Genomic DNA, 24,588 nt, shown 5'->3' on the forward strand with positions numbered 1-24,588 from the left:
CGATCCCGGCTCTGGGTCATTTTCCATGTGGAGTTTGCACATTCTCCCCGTGTTTGCGTGAGATTCGCCCCCAAAGGCCAAAGATGTGCAGGCTAAGATTGACCACGCTAAATTGCCCCTTCATTGGAAAAAATGAATTGGGTACTCTAAATTCAAATAATAACACCCCTGCTTCTCCTGACTGCAGAGCACTTTTCCGCCAATACCTGGGAACGCGAGGCCGAGTTGGGTTCGGAGTCTTCGGCCTATTAAGAGTTCTGCCGGTGCCACGCCGATCACGGAATGTGGGGTGGTCGGTAACATAATATAAATCTGGCTGGTCTGTGTCGAGGGACCCTGCGGTCTGCTTTTCCCAGCCTCTTTTAAATATTTGCACCGCCCTTTCGGCCAGTCCATTCGAAGCTGGATGGTACGGGGTCCCTGGATGTACCGTTTGCGTTCACAAAACTCCCAGGGCCGGATTCTCCGTTTTTGGGACTATGTCCCCCATTCCGCCATGAAAACTGTGGTCCTTTACGCCAGGAAAACCGGAGTCAAAAGGCCCACAGATTCACCACCTTGCAGGGGGTTAGCAGGCAGCTGCCGTGGAGCTCGCAGTTCCAGCTGCCGATTCGGCCACCCGCATTTCCGGGTCAGAGGCCGCGCATGTGCACGGTGGCGGCCTCCAGCGGCCAAAATAGTGCCCCGCATCGGCCGCTTGCCCGCCCCGGACTGCCCGCAAACATGGCTCTCAGTCCCGAATGAAGCCTTCCCTGCGCTCCGACCGGCCCTCCCCCGACTGTGGCGGCCCCGGACCGAGTCCGCTGGCACCACGCGAAGTTCCCGAGCAACACGACCACGTTGGAATCACGCCATTCGGCCGGTCGGGTCGGAGAATCGCGGGCCAGGCCTCAGGCAATGGCCTGAGGCATTGGATACTCGTGGAGTACACCGATTTTCTGGGGATGGAGAATCGCAAAACCGACGCCAGTCCCAACCACATGTGTGAGAACAGATTCTCCGCCTCTTCGCCGAACGCGATTTCTGCGTCGGGGTGCGGAGAATCCAGGCCCCAAATCTTTTGCTAATTAAAGGTGACCAACCGGGATACCGTGTGTACTGAAAGAGTCAATGTTTTTCCATTGTTACCTTCGAAGTAGTGGACGATACCTTGTACACCTCTAACCACTTTGAATGGGCATCTACAATAACTCAAAACATGGAGCCCTGGGAAGGACTGGCAGCGTCAGCATGAAGCCGTACCCCAGACCACCCTGGCCATTCCCATGGGTGAAGAGGGACGGCAGACAGGAGCTTCTGCTGCTCCTGGCAAACACCGCACAGTTAAGCCAGCCACTCTACCGGTCCTTATTCTTATGGTGGTAGTGCATTAATTGCGTGAAGCCTCAAAGGAATGTTTTCTTTTTAGTACTTTACGCAGAATTGGGAGGAGGATCCGCTGGAGCACATTCCTGGGGCCTTACACCCAGGAGGCCTGTGGAATGACAAGCCAATCTGAATACTCTCTTCCTGATACTGGCGTAACTCAGGCACAGCGGGCAGAACAGGGTGACGCGGTAACGCCAGGGCCACCCGAAAGTAGAACAGGGCCCTCAAGCTCCCGGCCCTCCAGTGGACCCGTGCTAACGGCAGCTCAGGAAACAGCGTGTGGAAGGCAACAGGCCACCTCCACACCTGATGTGCATCCTGGGAACACACTCAGATGTTGTTGAAGGGTATGCATGTCTAAGAACTTGTAGGGGCACACAGTGGGCACGGGTAAAGTTAGGCACATGTGGTTGGGGGGCATTGTCACCTGTTAAATTTGGAAATGTCACTGAATTCAATATTGTTATTGTTCATCATCACCTTAATGTCTCAGAATCTTTAACTCCCCACCTCCCTACCCCACTGGTACACACAGTGGCAATGTGTTTCTTTCCATTGGGCCACACTTGTTCTCATTGGTCCTCAATGTCCGCCAGACAATTAGGCCCTCTCAGTGCGAATGTTTCATTCGCAGTGATGGGACTCGGGCATGATTCAGTGAACCCTCGCCCCTAATCCCCCTCTAGAGCTAAGGGACGAAGGAACGTAGGGCTAAACCTCACTCAGACATCAGCCGGGGAGTCAGCATGCTGGCAGCAGACAGACCGGAGTCAGACGTAAACAATCGCTGGGGAGCATCACAGACCATTCCTCACTGCGAGTGGTCGTCACCCTCCTACACCGAGCGGACAGCAGGCACTCAAGCCTCAAAGTAATGTTTTGTTTCTAGAGTTTTATGAATATGTGAAAGAAGCACCCAAAATCCAGAAAAATCCCCATATCCGGCAGGGTCTGGTCTCCGGGTTTCCCAGGGTTTGGTACCCATACACACGAAAATGGTGGAAGGGGTTTGAAACTCTCTTCCACAAAAGGCAATTGATGGCAGACGTCAATTTTAATTATAATAATCTTTATTAGTGCCACAAGTAGGCTCGACAATGAAGTTACTGTGAAAATCCCCCAGTCGCCACACTCCGGCGCCTGTTCGGGTACACAGAGGGAGAATTCAGAATGTCCATTTCACCTAACAGCACATCTTTCGGGACTTGTGGGAGGAAACCGGAGCACCCGGAGGAAACCCCGCAGACACGGGGAGGTGCAGACTCCGCACAGACAGTGACCCAAGTGGGAATCAAACCCAGGACCCTGGCGCTGTGAAGCAACAGTGCTAACCATTGTGCTACCAAATTTTAAACCTGAGGTTGATGGATTTATGTTGGGCTCAGATATAAAGGACAAATCTGGGTGTACTGATCTAGGTCACAGCTCAACCATGATCTGGTTGAATGGCGGAAGAGGTTGTGTGGGCTAAATGGCCCCCTCCTCTGCCTCAGGTCCTTTGATCATATAACAATAATTTTAAAACTGTCACACGTTTTGATAAATGCTCACTTCATGTAACATAATGTATTAAATTTATAGATGAAGAAAATACTCAATCACATTTAACATGAAGGATCACTCCCTATTCACAGTTCCATTAACTATTGAAGAATAGCACTATAATACCAAGAGCCCATCATATGGTGCAGACGTTAGTGTTGTTAACAACTAAACTTTGCGGCAATGATGAAGAATCGCAACACCTTTAATTAATCAGTTAGACACACAGTTCCAAGTGTGATTTTAAATTGCACTTTACCTACAGCTAGCACTTTATCAAAGTTATTGTTATTAATGAATAAAAAATCGAACAATGCATAGCAAACTCAACATCAAAAGTGTTGCAAATAGTTGTTGAAAGAATCATCCCTTCAATACTCATATTCCAATTCACATCATCAGGAAACTACCATTATTTACAGAGATGCATAAGATTTTACCTTAAGTGTCCTTTTACTGGAATAATTAAAACCATATATATCTATGAAGTACACAGACTGCACCCTCTGTGCAGAATTCATCAGTTGCCTGATGCTGAAAAAGCAACAGCAATTTGCATTAACATATCTTTAGCGTTGTAAACAGTCTTGAGTACTTCACTAGAGAGTGTGTGTGTGTGTGTGTGAGAGAGAGAGTATGTGTGTAACTGTGTGTGGTGTGCATTAGTGTTAACTGTGTGTGGGGAAGGGTAGTTTGTATGGGTATGTGTGTGGAATCTATGTGTGGGGGGAGTTCTGTATGTGTGGGAGAGCGATTTGTATAGGAATATGTGCAATACAGTATATGTGCGTGGATGTGTGAGAGTTGCTTGTATGTATATATGTTTGGGATGTGTGTGGGAGGAATGTTTGTGTGGGTTTGTGTGTGGAATGTATATGTGTGGGGGGAGGGGTTCTGCGTGAGTGGGAGGGTTGTTTGGGCATGTGTGTCAAATGTATGTGTGTGTGTGGGCAGGAGTTCAGTGCGTGTGGGAGGATGGATTGAATGGGATATGAGTGAGGATATTTGTGTGTGTTGGGGGGGGGAGCGGGTTGCCATATGTGTAAGTGGGTTGTGTCTGGCTATGTGTGTATGTTGGGGGTATGAAAAATGAATGAATGAAAATCGCTTATTGTCACAAGTAGGCTTCAAATGAAGTTACTGTGAAAAGCCCCTAGTTGCCACATTCCGGCGCCTGTTCGGGGAGACTGGTACGGGAATTGAACCGTGCTGCTGGCCTGCCTTGGTCTGCTTTCAAAGCCAGCAATTTAGCCCAGTGTGCTAAACCAGCCCCAGAGGGTAGGGTTGCTTTTCGGAGGGGATGCGTGTGGTTTGGGGGAGTTTGTGTGTGTGTGTATATATGTGGTGTTTGTGGGGGGGGGGGTGTATTTCACGTGGTATGTGTTCTTGCGGGGAGCAGGGACATCTATTTATCCTTTGTTCTAACTGTAGTTCACCTGCAATATCCTTCATGTCGAATGAAGGGTTTCTGCATCTGGAGTGTCGTCAACTCTGTTCTCCCCACAGATGAATCCGTCTCGCTCCGTGTTTGCGGAATTTTCTGGTTCTGTTGCCTCCTAACTTATGCAGCTTGGCCATTTCAAGTGTCAAAATTCATCAGCTGCCTTCCTGGCAGTGATCAATGATGTTTGCTATTTGAGCAGAGTACTGAGTTGCTCAGATGGAACAGGAGATGATTCATGCAGGAATATGGATCAGTCAGGGGGCCAAAGCAGGAGTGTGCGTTCGTAGTGAAATGAAAATATGTGATCTATAATACATCATTGGATTTTATAACGTTGAAAAAAGCCAGAGGGGTAATGGAAAATTCAAACAATCAAACAAAAAAAACACAGAAAGTGTTGGAAACACACAACAGGTCTGGCAGCATCTGTGGAGAAAGGAACGGTTAACGCTTCAGGAGTTTCATAGAAATTACAGTGCAGAAGGAGGCCATTTGGCCTATCGAGTCTGCACCGCCCCTTGGAAAGAGCACCCTACTTAAGACCACACCTCCACCCTATCCCCACACCTCCACCCTATCCCCGTAACCCCACCTAACCGGGTTTGGACATGAAAGGCAATTTATCATGGCCAATCCACCCAACCTGCACGTCTTTGGGCTGTGGGAGGAAACCGGAGCACCCGGAGGACACCCACGCAGACACGGGGAGAACGCGCAGACTCCGCACAGACAGTGACTCAAGCCGGGAATCAAACCTGTGTTCCTGGAGCTGTGAAGCAACTGTGCCAACCACTGTGCTACCATGTTGAGAGTGACCACCCTTGACATCAAGGCATCGTTTGACCAAATGGTAAAGACCATGTGGGAACAAAACAAAATTGCAGGGATGAGGCATGAGGGATTGGTAAACATGAGGGACTGTGGGACATGAAGGAATGGTAGAAATGAGGGATTGGTAAGTGTTGTGGGCCAGGGTTTAGAGAACCCTAAAGTGTATCATGAAGTTCACCTGACCCACAACTTTTACTAGATTGTGGTATGGGGAGTACACGGCCCACTCTGCAGGTGTGGTACAGCAGAAATGGAAAAGTATGTTTTAAAGCAAAACAATGTTTATTCTATGAACTCGAGTTAACCTTTCGAAAACAGTGAACATCTTAGCAACCAGTAAATCAAATACACCCCCAAAGAATATAACTCTAAGTAATCTGTATGCTGTCCTTTTAACACCCAGAAGACTTAACAAACCTTTAAACAGAAGCACATCAGAGTTTACATTCACTACTGAAAACATTTAGAATTCTGAATTCACCAAATGATTAAGAGATAGTCCTTCATGGCAGAGATCAACAGTAAAGCTGCTTTGTCTGAATTCAGCTGCAACACACTGAAAAAACAAAACCGTAATGATAGACACACCCAAGCTTTTCTCAAGGTGAAATGAAAAAGCAGAACCAGAGCTCAGCTCCACCCATACTCTGACATAACTACAGTAACATGAGCAGCCAAACATTTATTAAAGCGACTTTCTAATGACAGTAAGCATGAGGAAATGTTGGAACGTAATTGGTAAAGCATGAGAGATTGGCGGAACATGAGGGATTGGCAGAACATGAGGGTTTGGTAAATCCTGAGGTAATGGTAGAACATGAGGGAAAGGTAGAACATGAGGGTTTGGTAAATCCTTAGAGAATGGTAGAACATGAGGGAAAGGTAGAACATGAGGGAATGGTAAAACATGAGGGTTTGGTAAATCCTGAGAGAATGGTAGAACATGAGGGAAAGGTAGAACATGAGGGATTGGTAGAACATGAGCAATTGGTAAAGCATGAGGGAATGGTAGAACATGAGGGAATGGTAGAACATGAGGGATAGGTAAAACATGAGGGAATGGTGGAACATGAGGGTTTGGTAAATCCTGAGGGAATAGTAGAACATGAGGGAATGGTAGAACATGAGGGAATGGTAGAACACGAGCAATTGGTAAAGCTTGAGGGAATGGTAGAACATGAGGGAATGGTAGAACATGAGGGATTGGTAAAACATGAGGGAATGGTAGAACATGAGGGAATGGTAGAACATGAGGGAAAGGTAGAACATGAGGGAATGGTAGAACATGAGGGAAAGGTAGAACATGAGGGAATGCTAGAACATGAGGGAATGGTAGAACATGAGGGAAAGGTAGAACATGAGGGAATGGTAGAACATGAGCGAAAGGTAGAACATGAGGGAATGGTATAACATGTGGGAATGGTAGAACATGAGTGATTGGTAAAGCATGAGGGAATGGTAGAACATGGGGGAATGGTAGAACATGAGGGAAAGGTAAAACATGAGGGAATGGTAGAACATGAGGGAATGGTAGAACATGAGGGATTGGTAAAGCATGAGGGAATGGTAGAACATGAGGGAATGGTAGAACATGAGGGAAAGGTAAAACATGAGGGAATGGTAGAACATGAGGGAATGGTAGAACATGAGGGAATGGTAGAACATGAGGGATTGGTAAAACATGAGGGAATGGTAGAACATGAGGGAATGGTAGAACATGAGGGAATGGTAGAACATGAGGGAAAGGTAAAACATGAGGGAAAGGTAAAACATGAGGGAATGGTAGAACATGAGGGAATGGTAGAACATGAGGGATTGGTAAAGCATGAGGGAATGGTAGAACATGAGGGAATGGTAGAACATGAGGGAATGGTAGAACATGAGGGAAAGGTAAAACATGAGAGAATGGTAGAGCATGAGGGAATGGAAAAAAAGAGGGAATGGTAGAGCATGAGGGAATGGTAAAACATGAGGGAATGGTAGAACATGAGGGAATGGTAGAACACGGGGGAATGGTAGAACATGAGGGAATGGTAAATCTGAGGGAATGGTAGAACATGAGGGAAAGGTAGAACATGAGGGATTGGTAAAACATGAGAATTGGTAAAACATGAGGGAATGGTGGAACATGAGGGAATGGTGGAACATGAGGGATTGGTAGAACATGAGAATTGGTAAAACATGAGGGAATGGTAGAGCATGAGGGAATGGTGGAACATGAGGGATTGGTAAAACATGAGGGAATGGTGGAACATGAGGGAATGGTGGAACATGAGGGATTGGTAAAACATGAGGGAATGGTGGAACATGAGGGAATGGTAGAGCATGAGGGAATGGTAGAACATGAGGGAATGGTAGAGCATGAGGGAATGGTAGAGCATGAGGGAATGGTAAAACATGAGAATTGGTAAAACATGAGGGAATGGTGGAACATGAGGGATTGGTAAAACATGAGGGAATGGTGGAACATGAGGGATTGGTAAAACATGAGAATTGGTAAAACATGAGGGAATGGTAGAACATGAGGGAATGGTAGAACATGAGCGAATGGTAGAGCATGAGGGAATGGGAAAACACGAGGGAATGGTAAAACATGAGGGAATGGTAGAGCATGAGGGAATGGTATAACATGAGGGAATGGTAGAACATGAGGGAATGGTAGAGCATGAGGGAATGGTAGAGCATGAGGGAATGGTAGAGCATGAGGGAATGGTAAAACATGAGGGAATGGTAGAACATGAGGGAATGGTAAAACATGAGGGATTGGTAAAAATTGAGGGATTGACAGAACATCACCACTCAGTGGAGACAAAGATTGTTACACAATGCATTTGCAGAAGAGCAGCAGAATTCTGAACAGATGCTATTATCAAAATGCCACCCCAGTAAATTTAACATGGAAAGAGCGTATTAGCTTCAATTTTTCATGCCTTTTATTCAACACTTCTTACCAGAAGGGCTGTTGCATTGTTCAGTGTGCGCTGTTTTTCTTTATTCCTGATTTAAAACATGAAAAGATATTAATTAGGCCATCAATTTAAACTGAGTTACACACAACAGAGATTTAGCAGGACGAAGAGTGAAACATCTGCATGTAGGTGATTGGATGCACTTGTGTTGCAAATCAAATCAGATCGGTGGTAAACCGCTTCTTGTATTGCGATTGCAAAATTAACAGACTTGATCGACGATCTGATTTAATTAGACGAGAAAAATAGGATTGAGTTGTCTATTATTTTTGCTATTCTTTTTCTCCAGCTGGCTTTCAACATGAAGCGATCTTGTCTTCATGTTGCATTTAATCAATTGACTATGAATCAAACTATTACAAGTTAAACTGTTCAGATACTTTATCTAATAATGATGACATCCAAGTGCAGAATTACTACTAGTAGACGTTAGAGTTAAAAGGAATATTTTACACAAATGACTCCAAAGATACAAATACATAAAAAAACATATAGAAAACCCAGAAAGTCATGGCATGTAATTGGGAACCAGATATGCTCTTGAAGATATAAGTGATTAAGGGGCATGGGGAAAGAGCAGAAGAACGGGATTGGAGCAGAAAGCAATTGTGTTGAGGTAGCACCGGCCTTGGGAATGAGGTGGGCCAAGTTGACTGGGAGAACATTTAGGGGATAGTGATCATTGTATCATAAGGTTTAGGATGATTTCAGAAAATGACAAAGAACAATCCGGAGTGAAAATAATTAACTGGTGTTTTGTGAAGGCCACAAAGGAATCCAGCACGAGTTGAAGGAGAGAAAGAAATAACATTTATTTACAATAACATATACATATATATATATATATATATACACACACAACAGCAGCAGCAACTTCCCTTGCTGCTCACTCTCCTCTAGCCGGTTCCAAACTGGCCAGTTTTATTTATGTAGGGAATCTGCTAATGATTACTCTGCCCTCTCATTGGGGAAGCTCATACTCCTAAAGGATTATGGGATTGCCATTAGTCCCCAGCCAGTGGTAAGCAGGGAGGTTATAACATGGTGCAATGACATCTTCAATGGGTTGAGAACGGGGGTGGGATTCTCCCGCAATTAGCGGGATAGCCCAACGCCAGCACCAAGAACGGCACAAATCACTCCGGCGTCAGGCCACCCGGAAGTTGCGGAATCCTCTGCACTTCCGGGTTTAGGCCGGCGCAGGAGGAGTTGGTGCCGCGCTAAACGGCGCCGAAGGGCCGGCATGGTCCCGTGCATGCGAGAACCGCTGGCGTGTTCTGGCGCATGCGCAGGGGGAATGTCTTCTCCACGCCTGCCATGGCGGAGCCCTACAGATGCAGGCGTAGAAGGAGTCCCCCACGGCACAGGCCCGCCCGCAGATTGGTGGGTCCCGATCGCGGGCCAAGCCACCGTGCCCCCCCCCCGGGTGGAAGTGAGGGATTAGGTGGGCAGGTGCAGACTCGATGGGCCGAATGGCCTCCTTCTGCACTGTATGTTCTAAGATTGATAGCCCTCCAGGAAGAAATTCCTCCCCGTCTCTGTTTTAAATGATTGACTCCCTTACCCTGAGACTGTGATCCATAGTTCAATCTGGAATCTTCAGCTGGGGCATGAACACCTCAGTGTCTACCCCATCAAACCCCCTCAGAATCCTCTTTGTTTCATTTAATGAGATCGCTCCTCATTTTTCTGAATTCTGGAGAGTATGAGTCCAGTTTACTCAGCCTCTTCTCATTGGTCAACCCTCTCATGCCAGGAACCAATCCAGTGATGAAGGATGCCAAAGCTGTAGGCCATGCACCGGGTATGAAGGTTCCCGGTTGTTAAATTTGGGTGGACTTGTTCACCTGAACATAATCCACAGAAGAAAATCAGGCAGTTTTTAACAAGGAACAGTCTCCCCACCCCCCTCCCATTTGATATCCCCTCCGCTCTGTGTCCAGTCCAATCAATGCAGCGAGTGTAACAACAGGAAATCTGCCCTTTCTCTCTGGATCCCTCACAAGTTTAGGCCTCAAAGTCAAGAAGAAAGATTCCAAGTACCCTCACTCCTTTTCATATCTAAAAACAAGTGCACTGCCGTATTTAGAAATCTACATTATCCCGTCCGCGATTGTGTTCTTCGTCATGACCATCAGCACAAAACTCTGCAGAAGTACTGAAATGGGACCCCCAGAGGCCATTAAAGACATTGTGTGAATCGGAGTCGTGATCGAGTGGGCTAGATGCTCTGGCTGACTGGATGGGTAAGTAACTGTGTGGGTGGGACAGGAATCGATGAAGTGCAGGTGGGAGGTTTGCATGCCACTAAATGCCATCTAGTTATCTTAGCAACAGCGAATGGCCCATTATGAAATCATTGGCATAGCAACAGGTAATGCATATTGTGGCATGTGAACTGACAGGTGAACCTAGTGATTGGCACGAACCCAACGTGTTCAGGAACAAGCCTGATACTGATGGCAAACATTTCTTTTAAATTCAGAGAGTAAATCATTATGATAATAATATGTTCTAATCCGTGGGCTGACGGCTCCTATTATTGGACTTTAGCAAAATGAAGTCTCCCCTGAATAGTTTTCTTCTTCTATCTTTGGTCATCAGCTGCTATCCACCTAAGAAACTCCGTGTCACTGGTCATGGGTTCTGTGGGTTCTTGCATGTCAGGGGGTGTGCTGGTTTCCTCTAGATAGACGCCCAGTGAGCGGGTATGCTGTTACACGTTAGAAGGCACACGGTCCTTGACAGAGTTTAGGTCCAGTTCCAGTGGCAAGGGAACCTCGATGACTGGGGATCTCCCTCCCATTGCAGCCTTCATCCACCATCACAGCCGTTGATACCAGATGAGTATCGTCCGCCTGATCTGCCGTTGAGGATCTGTTTTGGGTTGCGTTGTGTCTGGTTAATCACCTCCAATCTTACCGTCATGGGTGACCCTGCCAGGAGCTTAAGACTCCCAACAACATCACCGTCGGGATCAATGGGACGTTCAAGCCTCTCCACCACGGCAAAGTGGCAATCCAAGGAAAAGACCACTGAATGGCAGATCTCTTGTAAAACATTTATGAGCTTGACCACCCAGCAGCTCTGGCAATGAAGATATCAGGCAGTCGGTGACTTTCCCACCCTTCTTCATCCTGAGTTATTGGCCTGAAAGCAGGGCTGACCCACTGCACCGTGATCTCCATCACAGGTCCCAAATCCACCCCAGCTAGAGCCAGGATTGAATACTGTGCACTTGGCGAAACACAAGCCTCTGGCTCTGAGGCAGGGAGAGTAATATTGTGTCACCCACTGAAATTAGTGGACAGAAAATCAAGTGGAAGAGGTACATGCCGGGACAACTAAAGCAGGACAACCACCCAGACTCCAGGGATCCTCCCCCTTGATAGGCCCAGACCTATCTCTTCAAAACAATGTAAAGAAGCTCTGAGAGATCCTTACAAAATAAAGCTAAAAGCCCCAATATTAATCATCAGACCTCCACCCACACACAATTGATATGAGGTTTAAATGTTGAAAAAGGGACCCCCATCACAAACCCGCACCCTTGGTTATTTTTACAACGGAGGGTAGGATATCACATGAGTGTGCCGCCCTTGAGAGGTGGGACACTTGAAGTTAATAAAATCAGTTTTCCACATTGCAATTGGGAGTTCTATTGAATTGCCTGGATGCTGGGCAGGAAATGGAGCTACAAACTCTAATCAGATCCTTCCATTAAATTCATTGGGCCCCCCACATTCCCTACCTTGCCGGTTTCTTCCTGCCTTTCCTCACACAGCCTTCCTGTAAATATTGGGCACAGAAGTCCCAGATAATTGGGCATCTATTAGAAAGGCAGCCACAGCTAGAGGGAACAGAAAGCGTGAAATAACTCAGATGTCCCAAAGACAAAAGTCTCACCTCATCTTGGCTCATTACCAGCAATTTTCCATCCGACTCCTAGAATCATAGAATTCTTTACAGTGCCGAAGGAGGCCATTTGACCCACCTGGTCCACACTGGCCCTTGGAAAGAGAACCCTACTTAAGCCCATGCCCCCCACCCTATCCTCGTAACTCCACCTAACCTTTTGGACACTAAGGGGCAATTTAGCAAGGTCAATCCACCTAACCTGCACATCTTTGGACTGTGGGAGGAAACCGGAGCACCCGGAGGAAACCCACGCAGACACAGGGAGAAAGTGCAAACTCCACACTGACAGTCACCCGAGGCCGGAATTGTACCCGGGACCCTGCCGCTGTGAGGCAGCAGTGCTAACCACTGTGCCACCATGCCGATCGAGTCAGAAGGTCATGAGTTCAAGCTCCAATTCAATCTAGGTCGAGCAGAGTTCTGAGAGAGTCCTGCACTGTTGGAGGTGCGATCCTTTGAAGGAGACATTACAGTTATAGCCATTTCTGACAGTTCTTACATGTTAGAAAATCTGTGTCAGAAACATATCTCAATTAAAAAAAAGACGTGAACTGTTCATTTGACTTGTTGATTTATGGAGTCTTGCTGTCTGCTTTTAATTTTCAGATTTTCTTAAAACAGGCACTGCATTGCAAAGTAATTAAATTCTATATGAATTCTGTATGAACTAATCTGAAACACATCCACAACACATTACAATGTTTTATAAAAAGGCAAGTTTGCCTTTCTACGGCTGCTGAAAAAAAATCTAATTCAACTAATTATCACATTGTGTGATATGAATAGTGGTTTTCTTATGCCCGTTGTTCAATAAAAATCTGAGCTTATTTATTTAAAGGGTTGACATCTTTGTTAGGCAAAGATATCTTATGCAAAATACATTGGGAACTTTATGAATCATGACTAATATTATAGTGCATGATTTTGATGTCACTAGTAAGTTTGTTAAATGAGGCGAGATGTAGAGGAAGATTTTTGCATCCTGTATTTACATATCTAGGGCTTGTTGAACAAGGTAACTATTCAAAATCTAATGAAGCTTAAAGGATCCTGGACTACCGAGCTGACAATGTCTTTCTGAGGCTGAACCTCGAAAGCCATGTCGATAGTCAATTAACACCCCTCAAAGCATTAAATGGCCGCGGGACAACCGGGATTGGGGGGGGGGGGGGGGGGGGGTGCATTCCCTGCCAACTCTTTCCGGAATGGGAAACCCCACCACCTGACAAAATCCTGCCCGTGCTTTCGAATACCTTTGTTAAATCTCCTTTCAGCCTTTTTTTCTCCAAGGAAAATAATCACATCCTCTCCAATCTAAGCCACATAATTGAGGTGCACCATCCCTGGAACCATTCTGGTCAATGTTTGAACCCTCTCTCATGCCTCCTCATTCTTCATGGAAATATTGCCCAGAATTGGGCACAGTGCTCTGAATTAGGTCTGTTATAACCTGCCTGCTTACCATTGGCTGGGGACTAATGACAATCCCACAATCCTGTGGGAGTATGAGCTTCCCCAATGAGGGGGGCGGAGAAATCATTAACAGACTCCCTGCATAAATAGAGCTGCCCAGTTTGGAACCAGAGAGAGAGAGGAGTTTGGCAGCAAGAGAAGTTGTTGCTGCTATTGTATATATATTTTATATATATATATATATATGTTAATTTGTAAATAAATGTCATTTCTTTGTATCCTGAAAACTCGTGCTGGATTCTTCGTGGCCTTCACAAAACTGGCGACGAGGGTTAAAGCGAATAGCTGTCTACACTGCTGAAGCCACCTCCCTGGATTTTTGTTGGATACAGGTTGGAAGCTGTTTTCTATTACACCAGGGGTGGGCAAACTACGGCCCGCGGGCCGCATGCGGCCCGCCAAAGGTATTTCTGCGGCCCACCAAGTCATTAAAAAAAAAAAAAAAAAAAATTTTTTTTAAAAAAAATTTTTTTTTTTTTTTTAAAATTTTTTTTTAAAGGTTAATGGGTGGGGGGGCTGTTGGGTTACTTACTGGTATAGGGTGGATACGTTGACTTGAGTAGGGTGATCATTGCTTGGCACAACGTCGAGGGCCGAAGGGCCTGTTCTGTGCTGTACTGTTCTATGTTCTATATGAGGCGCCCACAATCATAACCGGGTGAAGTAATTATTTTACTTAATATACTATGCGGCCCTTTGTGAATTGTGAATTTCTGAATGCGGCCCTTGCACGGAAAAGTTTGCCCACCCCTGTATTACACCATGCCTCTGTATGGATGTTTTTGATGCTGCGCTGGAAAGCTGGAACCAGTACGCACAAAGGATGCGTTACTATTTCCGGGCAAACACATCACCGAAAACGAGCGCCAGGTGGTCATATTGCTCACCGCCTGCGGCCTGCATATGTTTGGGGTGATTAGGAGCCTTACGGACCCAGCTGCGCCGGACACCAAAACGTTTGATGAACTTGTGAACTTAGTGGGGCAACATTTTAACCCAACCCTGTCCACGATAGTCCAGCATTACCGGTTTAATGCCGCTGAAAGGACCCCAGGAGAATCCCTTGCCGACTTTCTATCCAGGCTACACAGGATTGCGGAGTACTGTGACTATGGTGAGACCTTGTCAGAAATCTTACGCGACCGTTTGGTTTGCGGTATTAACAATGCGGCCACCCAGAGAAAGTTGTTAGCTGAACCAACATTGATATTTCAACAGGCCATTCAAATAGTATTGCCCCGAGAGAGCGCAGCATGGGGAGTGCAGGAGCTACAGGGAATGGAGGTGCATGCCTTGGGGCGCAACCCCTTCCTTCCGAAAGCATCCCCCCCCCGCACCCCTGCGGTACCTTGGGCAAGGCGACGTCCGGATTGTCGCCAGTGGCCGTCAGACATTCCTCCCCAAAGGGAGTCTTCTCCAGAACCAATGGATGAGGAGCCATGTCCGTGTCAGACTTGTAGGCACCGACCCCGTCGCGGATTCCGGTCTTGGGGCGCCAGAGGCGCCGTCGTTCCGACCAAATCTGGGGCCAGCCGAGAGGCCATACCTTTCATTTGGATGAACCTGCGGCGACTAATCGTGAGGACGTGGAGCTTGAGGATGACTGCCTGCAGCTGCATTGTGTGGCAGCTCCCGGTGTGGCCCCCATTAAGGTGACAGTACGGGTCGATGGTCACCCGCTTGAGATGGAGTTGGACACTGGCGCAGCGGTCTCCGTGATCACCCAGAGGACATTCGACCGCATCAAGCAGGGTATACAGGCCCTTACATTAACTGACACACAGGCCAGGTTGGCCACCTATATGGGGGAACCACTGGACATTGCAGGAACTACGATGACCCCTGTTGTTTATGGATGCCAGGAGGGGCGTTTCCCACTTATCGTGGTGCGCGGCCACGGGCCCAACCTGTTGGGTCGGGACTGATTGCGCCATTTGCGGCTGCAGTGGCAGCACATCCTCCAAACAGGTTCTGGAGGGTTGACTGAGGTGCTAGGACGATACCCAGATGTATTCCAGCCCGGTTTGGGGAAAATAAAAGGGGCTGTAGCCCGTATCCAAGTCGAACCAGGAGCCACTCCGCGCTATTTCCGGGCGCGCCTGGTGCCTTATGCCTTGCTCGAGAAGGTAGAAGGGGAGCTCACTCGTTTGTAGACTTTGGGTATCATCAGGCCCGTCCGTTTTGCCGACTGGGCAGCACCAATTGTACCTGTAGTGAAGCCAGATGCCACAGTTCGCTTGTGTGGCGACTATAAACTTACAGTGAATACGGCTTCCCGACTCGACCGATACCCAATGCCTCGCATAGAGGATCTCTACGCGAAGTTTGCAGGCGGACTCTCGTTCACAAAATTAGATATGAGTCACGCCTACCTACAGTTGGAGCTGGACCCTGCCTCCCGGCCATATGTAATGATTAAGACACACCGGGGCCTGTATGAATATACACGTTTGCCTTTTGGGGTATCCTCTGCCTGTGCTATTTTTCAACGCGTTATGGAGGGTATTTTGAGAGGTTTACCGCGTGTTGCTGTTTACTTAGATGACGTTTTGATCACAGGGACGTCGGAGCAGGAATATTTAGAGGCTGTCCTTAGACGTTTTTTGGAGGCTGGAGTCCGTTTACGTCGCACAAAGTGCGTTTTTCAGGCGAAGGAAGTAGTCTACCTGGGTTATCGGGTGGACCGCGAAGGCTGGCACCCCGTCGCAGAGAAGGTGCGTGCAATTCAACAGGCCCCCGCCCTGACTGACACTTTGCGTCTTTGTTCATTTCTCGGCCTCGTAAACTATTACGGAATGTTCCCCCCCAATCTGGCAACTACCCTGGCCCCGTTGCACCTTCTGCTAAAGAAGAATCACACCTGAGTTTGGGGTCAGCTGCAAGAAACCGCTTTCTGGCGGGTAAAACAACAATTGTCGTCGTCTGGGTTACTAGCCCACTATGATCCTGGAAAGCCTTTGCTCGTCACATGTGATGCATCCCCGTATGGTATTGGGGCCGTCCTGTCCCACAAGATGGAGAACGGGGCCGAGCGGCCGATAGCTTTCGCCTCCCGCACATTGATTGCAGCGGAAATAAAGTACGCGCAGAACGAGAAGGAGGGCCTGGCAGTGGTCTTTGCGGTGAAACGTTTCCACCAGTACGTATATGGCCGCCATTTCACTATCGTGACTGATCATAAGCCTCTGCTGGGACTTTTCCGAGAGGATAAGCCAATACCGCCCATTGCTTCCGCGCGGATCCAGCGCTGGGCTTTGTTGCTCGCTGCCTACGAGTATTCTCTGGAACACAAACCAGGAACCCAGATAGGGAATGCCGACGCACTGACCCGATTGCCTTTATCGACCGGCACAATGGGCACCCAGGTGTGACCAAAATGAAAATGTTGGCCCGGAGTTATGTCTGGTGGCCAGTCATCGACACCGACATTGAGAAGGTGGTCCAAAACTGCTCCATTTGCCAGGAGCATCAGAAGCTTCCACCGGCCGCGCCCCTACATAACTGGGCGCACTTGCATGTGGATTTTGCCGGCCCTTTTCAAGGATCCATGTTCCTGCTATTAATCGACACCCAGTCTAAATGGCTAGAGGTGCATAAGATGGGAGGCACAACGTCCTGCGCAACAATCGAGAAGCTGCGTTTGTCTTTCAGTATGCATGGCCTCCCCGAGGTGCTGGTCATGGACAATGGCACTCCATTCACAAGTGAGGACTTTGCAAGGTTCATGAAGATGAACGGCGTACACCATATCCACACTGCCCCTTACCACCCGGCTTCAAATGGGTTGGCGGAGCGCGCAGTGCAGACATTCAAACGAGGCCTAAAGAAGCAGTCTTCCGGGTCGATGGACACGAGACTGGCTCGGTTTTTGTTTTCATATAGGACCACCACCCCCATGCGGTGACTGGCGTAGCTCCCACAGAACTCCTAATCTGCCGGAGACTTCGCACCCGCCTTAGCATGGTTTCCCCGGAAATTGGCGCAAAAGTACGCCGCACACAAGCACGGCAGGGACATGGTTTTTCTCGGCATCGGCCGATTCGACAGTTTACGCCCGGTGACCCAGTGTTCGTTCGGAATTTTGCTGGTGGTGCCCAGTGGGTCCCTGGCGTAATCTTTCGCCAAACGGGCCCTATCTCTTACCAGGTACAAGCCCAGGGGCATCTCCAGCGCAAACATGTAGACCATGTTCGGTCCAGAAGACTATCCCTGCCAAAGAATGCCCGCCCCAGGAGCTCATTCCTACAGCCGCAGAGACCAGACACAATGGAAAGTATTCCTCACAATCTTCCTCTGGTGCCTCACTCCAAGCCTGCGCAGGTCGTGACAGAACCGCGTGGAGATAAAGACACTGAGATGACGGAGGCAGCAAACTCTGACTCCGAGATGGAGACACAAAACACCTCCAGAGGGGGAATCCTCGGGCCGACGGGCTGTGGACGTACAACCGTTACGTCGTTCATCACGGAAGCGCCGGTTTCCATCTCGTTACACGCCGCCTGATCCAACGCCTTGTGCAAATGGTGTCCGGCCTGCGGCAAAACGAGTTCGACGCCCGCCTTCACCAGGGTCTTCGGTGGATTCCTTGGACTTTGGCGGGGAGGGGTGTTATAACCTGCCTGCCTACCATTGGCTGGGGACTAATGACAATCCCACAATCCTGTGGGAGTATGAGCTTCCCCAATGAGGGGGGCGAAGAAATCATTAGCAGACTCCCTTCGTGGCCCTCACAAAAAGGTCGATCAAGAGTTTTAGAAAGATTACCTGCTTCTTTACTCTGGGCCTCTATTTATAGTGCCCAGAATTCCAAAAGTCTCAACTAAGTGATAGTAATAGTGAGCAGCAGAGTGAAGTCATACTGGCTCAATGAGAAACATCTGCATGGAATTTGACTCTGGAACTCGACCCTGTTTTCCAAAGCTTGTATAGAATGTTTCCCTTTGAGAACGTTTTTTGCCTCGTGTACAAGTATCTACTCCTTGCCCATTTCTGAAAGAACTCTGACTCGTCCTCCTCCATAATGGGTGTTACTGAAATGTAAGTTATTGTTGGATGTGGCTGCATCCCAAATAACACTTGGCACTTGCTTCTGTATTCTGTCAGTGCACAGCTCCGACTTTGTCTCTTTGCGTGGCTTCAACATTGCACTTTGAGTCAGAACTCAGCTTTGTCTGATAGGTCGAGTGGACGAATTATCTTTGAATTACTTTCTTTAACACCTTTAAACATGGGGAAAGGGACTATAGGCATTTGCCAATCTTGGCAAAAATATCAAATAGCTAATCATGGTAGAAACATTAATTGGCACTAACTCAGAATTTTCCACACCAGCGTAGTCATAAAGTTAACCCAGGGAAGAAAATAAGTGACTTCCCATCAAGGCACCAGCACAAAACTTTCTCTCAATTCACGTGACAAAGTATATGACCACGTGTATCTTCTCAGATTTTTAAATTTTTCATAGAGGTTCACCTTATGTGAAACATGCTTACAGTTTATAAATTAGCAACAGAAACATCATTAAATGTAACTAACTGGCAATTGTGACAGTTTATTCCTCCAGTTTGTAACTCCCATGCGATTGTTGAAAACATTAGGGGGGGGAGATTCTCTCTGGCCCCCGGCCGCCTGTTTATCGCAGAGGGAGGTAATGGGCTGTTCGCTGGCGCCGGGATTGTCTGCTCCCACTGCCGCCAATGGAAATTCCCATTGAAGCCACCCCCACGCCGCCAGATATCCTGTGGCGATTAACGAAGTGAAGATCCTGCACTGAAACGTCCAGCGGACACAGTGCTGTGAATCATGTCCCCTGATTCTCGGGCCCCTGCCCTACACAAATGAACTCTCCTGTCTTTCGCAGGCAGATCTGGGGAGCAGCCGATGGAATTCACCAGCCAGATCCCCACTCCAGCCCCGGGAGCAGCACAGAGGAGGGATCCATAGAGCCCAAAGTGGAAGAGCCATCACAGCACTCACCCACACTCTGGCACTGCCAAGGTGGCTGGGTGGCACTGCAAAGATGGCAGGAGCACTGTCAGGGTGGCAGTGCCTGGGTGCCAGGGTGGCAATGCCAGGATGCCTGGGTGCCAGTGTGGCCTGAGGGGGGGGGGGGGGGGGGGCATGCACATGAAAAGAGGTTGGTGGGCGTTATGGAGAGTGGGGGAGCACAAGGTGGATATGAAGGGGCCTCTGGGAGGTTGGGGGGTGGGTCAAGGATGGGGAACTTTGGAAGGTAGGGGCCTGAAACCGGGCATGGGAAGGCAACACCATAGCAGGGTGTTATCACTTGCGGGTGTGTGTGGCCCATATGTGTGGGGTGTGACATTATCCATGGGTGGAGGCAGCTCAATTGGAGATAAGGGGCATCCTTTCAAAATGGCGGCCCGATCTCTAAGGAGCCAGTCTGGCCAGCAAATTAAGCTCCCCGGTGATGAAAATAATTCAATGGACTTGACTGGGGAGAAACTTCCCAGTAGTAGGCCAATGGGATTTCCCATTGTGGCCACCCCATGCCCTCGGAAACCCCAACAAATAAGTGTTGACGCTGGTGCAAACACTGGAGTGTTTCACACCGGTGTCAATGGGCCTCTTGGCCCTAGCGACTCAATGCTCTGCACAGCTCCAGCTTCCGTACACGGCCCTGCACTGCTCAGCGCAGGTCTGCGCATGTGCACAGCGGTTGGTCACGGGCGGATCCACACAGCGGGCTGGCATGGAAGAAGGTAGACCCTCTCCAGATCGCGGGCGCCTGCTGATCGGTGGCCCCCCGATCGCAGGCATGGCCGTCGTGGAGGCCCCCCCCCCCCCCCCCCCCCCGGAGCCTGATCCCGATTTCCCCCCCCCTCCCCGCATCCACACCAGGACGGTAACCACGGCTGCGGGGCCAAGCTCCCGCCGGGTGGAACCATACGGGAACCACGCCAGCGGAACTCGGCGGGAATCCGGCCGGTCGACTGCGGAGAATGACCGTGGGGACCTCTTTCAATGGCCCCCGACTGGCGCCATGTTGACCGCGCGGCTGGCGGCGATTCTCCGGTCGCCGGAGAATCACGTCCCGGCGTCAGACCAGTGCCACAGGCTGTCTCGGCGTCAGCACCGATTCTCCGAGCCAGATCGGGCTCGGAGGATCCCAGTCAATATCGGGAAATCTGCCAGCGTACTGGAGGTTCCCGCCAACGGGACATTCCACTGACTAAGTGTGGTTAGATAGCGGTGGGAACTCACCGACGGAACCGGCGGGAAACTCTCAGCAAGACCCGGCACAAATTACACTTAGAACCCTTTCTGTGAGAACATGCCCATAATTTTCTTGCTAAACCACTGCCCTAAACCACTTCAAATTGTCTTCTGTTATGTTACAGGCATGAATTTGGTCGAAACCCAATCTCACTTCGAACTAAAGAGAGTCATTTTATACCATTATGCATTTAACCCAGTGGAAGCAATTAGACATTTATTTTGGGAAAATGGACCCTACTAATTGGCAAAGACAATAGACATAATTGGAGTCTATAAATTCGTAATTTGTACAAGCTCCATTTACATTATTCATCATGTAAGGAAAGCGTGGGTGAGTAGGAACTCATTTCAATGTACATTCTGTGTATCATGTGATAGAACTCTCAAGGAAAAGGGAGAGAGGAAGTATCAGGGACCAGGCCCCCAGGTCAGAGTTCACAGGACAGCTATTGAGGTGACCTTGGCTCTGCCAGAAACCCAGATATTGTATACTCATCACGCTATCGTGTGCCTGAGTAATAAACTTGCATTTAGACAAAATACTTGAGCCTGAATCACAAAGAATTATTTAACTTTGGTTAAAAGATTTTCTAACGGTCTGGTGCCCTGGGAATGCCAGAATCAGTCCTTCTCCCGTTAAGCTAATGGCACATCGCCAGGGTCTGGGCGGGGAGGTCAGCATGTGGACAGATCAGGATTGGGCGGCAGTCCTAACGAGCTGAACATCCAATCGCACGGTGCACTGCCGGGTCTGCGAGGTTCTGTACTGGAAGAGCAAAAAAATAAATTGCTGCTTGAAATGATTCAATTTTAGCTGGGTTTCTTCAAAAGAAAAGACATCCCACCAATAAATGGTGCAGAATAATCAGAGCTCTCTAATGACAACTTGTGCACGGTGTTCTCAGTTAGATTCCATTCTATCGTGAAATATGACAGGAAAAGCCTGCAGTGAACAGACGGGCTGCACTCTGCTTTTCCTGCCTGTGTTGACACTGAGGGCGAGATCTTGGTGGGATGGTGGGATTTTTCAGTCCTGCCGATGATATAACCTCATCGTTGGTTTTCCGGCAGCCTGGGGTGGATTCAATGGGAAGTCCCATTGACAACGGCCGCCTCCCCCACCGAGAAACACACTGTGGTGAGTCCAGAGAATCTCACCCTCAGTCGTAAAATGAGGCAATCCCCCTCAATGCCCAACCACTTATCCCTCTTTAGTCTCGAGACGGTTTGCTGCTTTAGAAGCGGAGGTTTTGACCTCTCCTGCCAGAATGATATTGGACGCCAGGACAATTGGGGCTTTCTGGAATGGGATACATTCCTTTGATAGGTAAAGCTTTCAAAGGTGTGGAACAAAGGGTGCCCATACGCCTTGATCTGAATGAACAGTGGGGCAGGACTGAAGGGCTGAATGGCCTCCTCACCTTCATTCGAAAGCCTTCCAAAGGGAATTGAAGGAGAAAGAATTGGAGAAGTATGGGGTGGGGAGGTGCGGTTAGAATTGACTGTGGGACCAATTGGATCTCTCTTTGAAAGAAGCAGCACCAACCTGAGCTGACTGCCCTCCTTTTAGTTATGTAATTCTATGATTCCATAATAGAATGATCATTTACACATTGCTTTCAACAGACAAACATATTTCAAGGCACTTCACAGAAGTGCAATAAAAATAATAAATTCTAAGACAAAGGAAATATCGGGCAAAGGGACACTTTTTTATTGATTAGAATTGTAGAATCATACAGTACAGAAGATCCCGTCATGACTGCACCACAAAGAAACTACTCTAAAATCGACACTAATCCAACTTTCCAACACTTGGCCCATTGCCTTGAATGTTATATTTCAAGTGCTCATCCAGGTACGTTTTAAAGATGGTGAGGTTTCCTGCCTCAACTACCCTCCCAGGCAGGGCATTCCAGATTCTCACCCTCCTCTGGGTGAAATTTCTTAGGAAAATAAATTAGGAAAACTTCCTGCCTTTCATCTTAAAATTATGCTCCCTTGTTGCCATTTCAACTAAAGCGAACAGCTGCTTTCTATCCACACTTCACGGGATATTGGCATTGCTGACTAGGTCAGCATTTATTGGCCATTCCTCATTATCCTTGAGAAGGTAGTGATTCGGTTCCCGGCTGGGTCACTGTCTGTGCGGAGTCTGCACGTCCTCCTCGTGTGTGCGTGGGTTTCCTCCGGGTGCTCCGGTTTCCCCCCACAGTCCAAAGATATGCGGGTTAGGTGGATTGGCCATGCTAAATTGCCCGTAGTTTCCTAAAAAGTAAGGTTAAGGGGGAGTTGTTGGGTTACGGGTATAGGGTGGATACGTGAGTTTAAGTAGAGTGATCATTGCTCGACACAACATCGAGGGCCGAAGGGCCTGTTCTGTGCTGTACTGTTCTAAGCTGCCTTATTGAACAATTGCAGTCCTTGTGGTGTAAGTAAACCCACTGTGCTAGGGAGGCAGTTCCGAGATTTTGACCCAGCTACAGTGAAGGAATGGTGACATAGTTCCAAGTCAGGCTGGTGTGTGGCTTCGAGGGGAACGTCCGGGTGGTCTTGTTCCCATGCATCTGCTGCCCATGTCCTTCTAGATGGTAACAGTCGTGGGTTGGAATGTGCTATCTAAGGAGCCTTGCTGGGGTGTGTCATAATATGCACTCATGCACATCATGAGGAAAAGACAGGCAGTGACAGACATCCAGGTGAGCCAATCAACATACAGGACAGAACACAACCAACCACCAAACAGGACACTAGAGGGGGGCCTCCCATTATAAAACACACGAGGCATCAGCACTCTGCTTCTTTCCACTGGTGACAACGGTAGTGACAGTCAGGGTGTATATATCAGTCAGCACCTTCGACACGTGGCTCAGAGCTAGTCTGGTCTAGTTAGTTAGAGTGAGCACACTTAGAGTAGTAGAGTGTCAACCCACAGCAAGCTGTGTTCATTGTTACAGAAGTTCAATAAATCGTATTGAACCAACGTCTGCTTTCCAGTCCAACTGCATCCAGCTGCAGTCTGTGTTACCCCAGGGTTAATAACACGACAGTGTGTAGAGAGTGTATGTGTGTATGGAGGTTTAAGGGAATGTGAGAGGTGAGGGTTGGAGGGCTGCTTTATGTTTCATTGTTTATTTCAAATCTTGAAAATGTGTCAGTGCTCCGAGGAAGCCTTCTGACCAGCTCCCCTTTGCATATGGCAGCCTATGCACTGTTTCTACACTGGGGTCACCTGCCATGGCTCTCATTTACTCACCCACACCACCCTCCCCATGCCTGAACTGAAAATCAAAAGCTGGACGCCACTTTATGGACTTCTGGTTCACAGAGCTACAAATCCTCCTGCTTCTGCACGCGTGTGGAAGAGCAAGAATCCAGGCATATGTCTGTAGCTTTGCAATATCGTGAAAACCACCAGCCATCTTCTGTTTATATCAATGGCTGATGACCATGTGACTGAAACTGATTCTCTGACGTTGAACTCCTTTAATCCCAAATCTTAGAAGAGACCTGGGGGCAGTCTGAAGAATAAGGACAATGCAACCTGAGGTAGGTGACTGCTTTGGTAGGCTGACAGTGGGCCCTGTTCAGAGTGTCACTGGCCTCTGTTGGGGTTAATGGGTTGGCAAGGCTTTTAGAGGCCCTTAACTGGTCCTCTTAATGCCTAGTGATAGAAGTGAAAATTGGGCGCTCGAAGATTTCAGTTCAGGGAGCATTGGCTATTGGGGGGTGGTGGCGTGATGTACTGTCACTGGACTAGTAGTTCAGAGATTTATAATAATAATAATCGTTTATTGTCACAAT

General features: G+C 48.2%; 1 long non-coding RNA gene across 1 annotated transcript in view; it reads right to left on the reverse strand.

Moving 5' to 3' along the window:
• LOC119950585 overlaps positions 1-10,447 on the reverse strand; it is a 61,087-nt gene extending 50,640 nt beyond the window's left edge. The window contains exons 1-2 of the long non-coding RNA XR_005457363.1: positions 9,719-10,447; positions 8,137-8,182 (exon numbers count right to left, since the gene is read on the reverse strand). This is a non-coding gene — a long non-coding RNA (uncharacterized LOC119950585). The remainder of the gene's footprint in view (positions 1-8,136; positions 8,183-9,718) is intronic.
• Positions 10,448-24,588: the final 14,141 nt, after the last annotated feature.

This window comes from Scyliorhinus canicula, chromosome 16 (genome assembly GCF_902713615.1).
Source record: "Scyliorhinus canicula chromosome 16, sScyCan1.1, whole genome shotgun sequence".
In the NCBI taxonomy this organism is placed as follows: domain Eukaryota; kingdom Metazoa; phylum Chordata; class Chondrichthyes; order Carcharhiniformes; family Scyliorhinidae; genus Scyliorhinus; species Scyliorhinus canicula.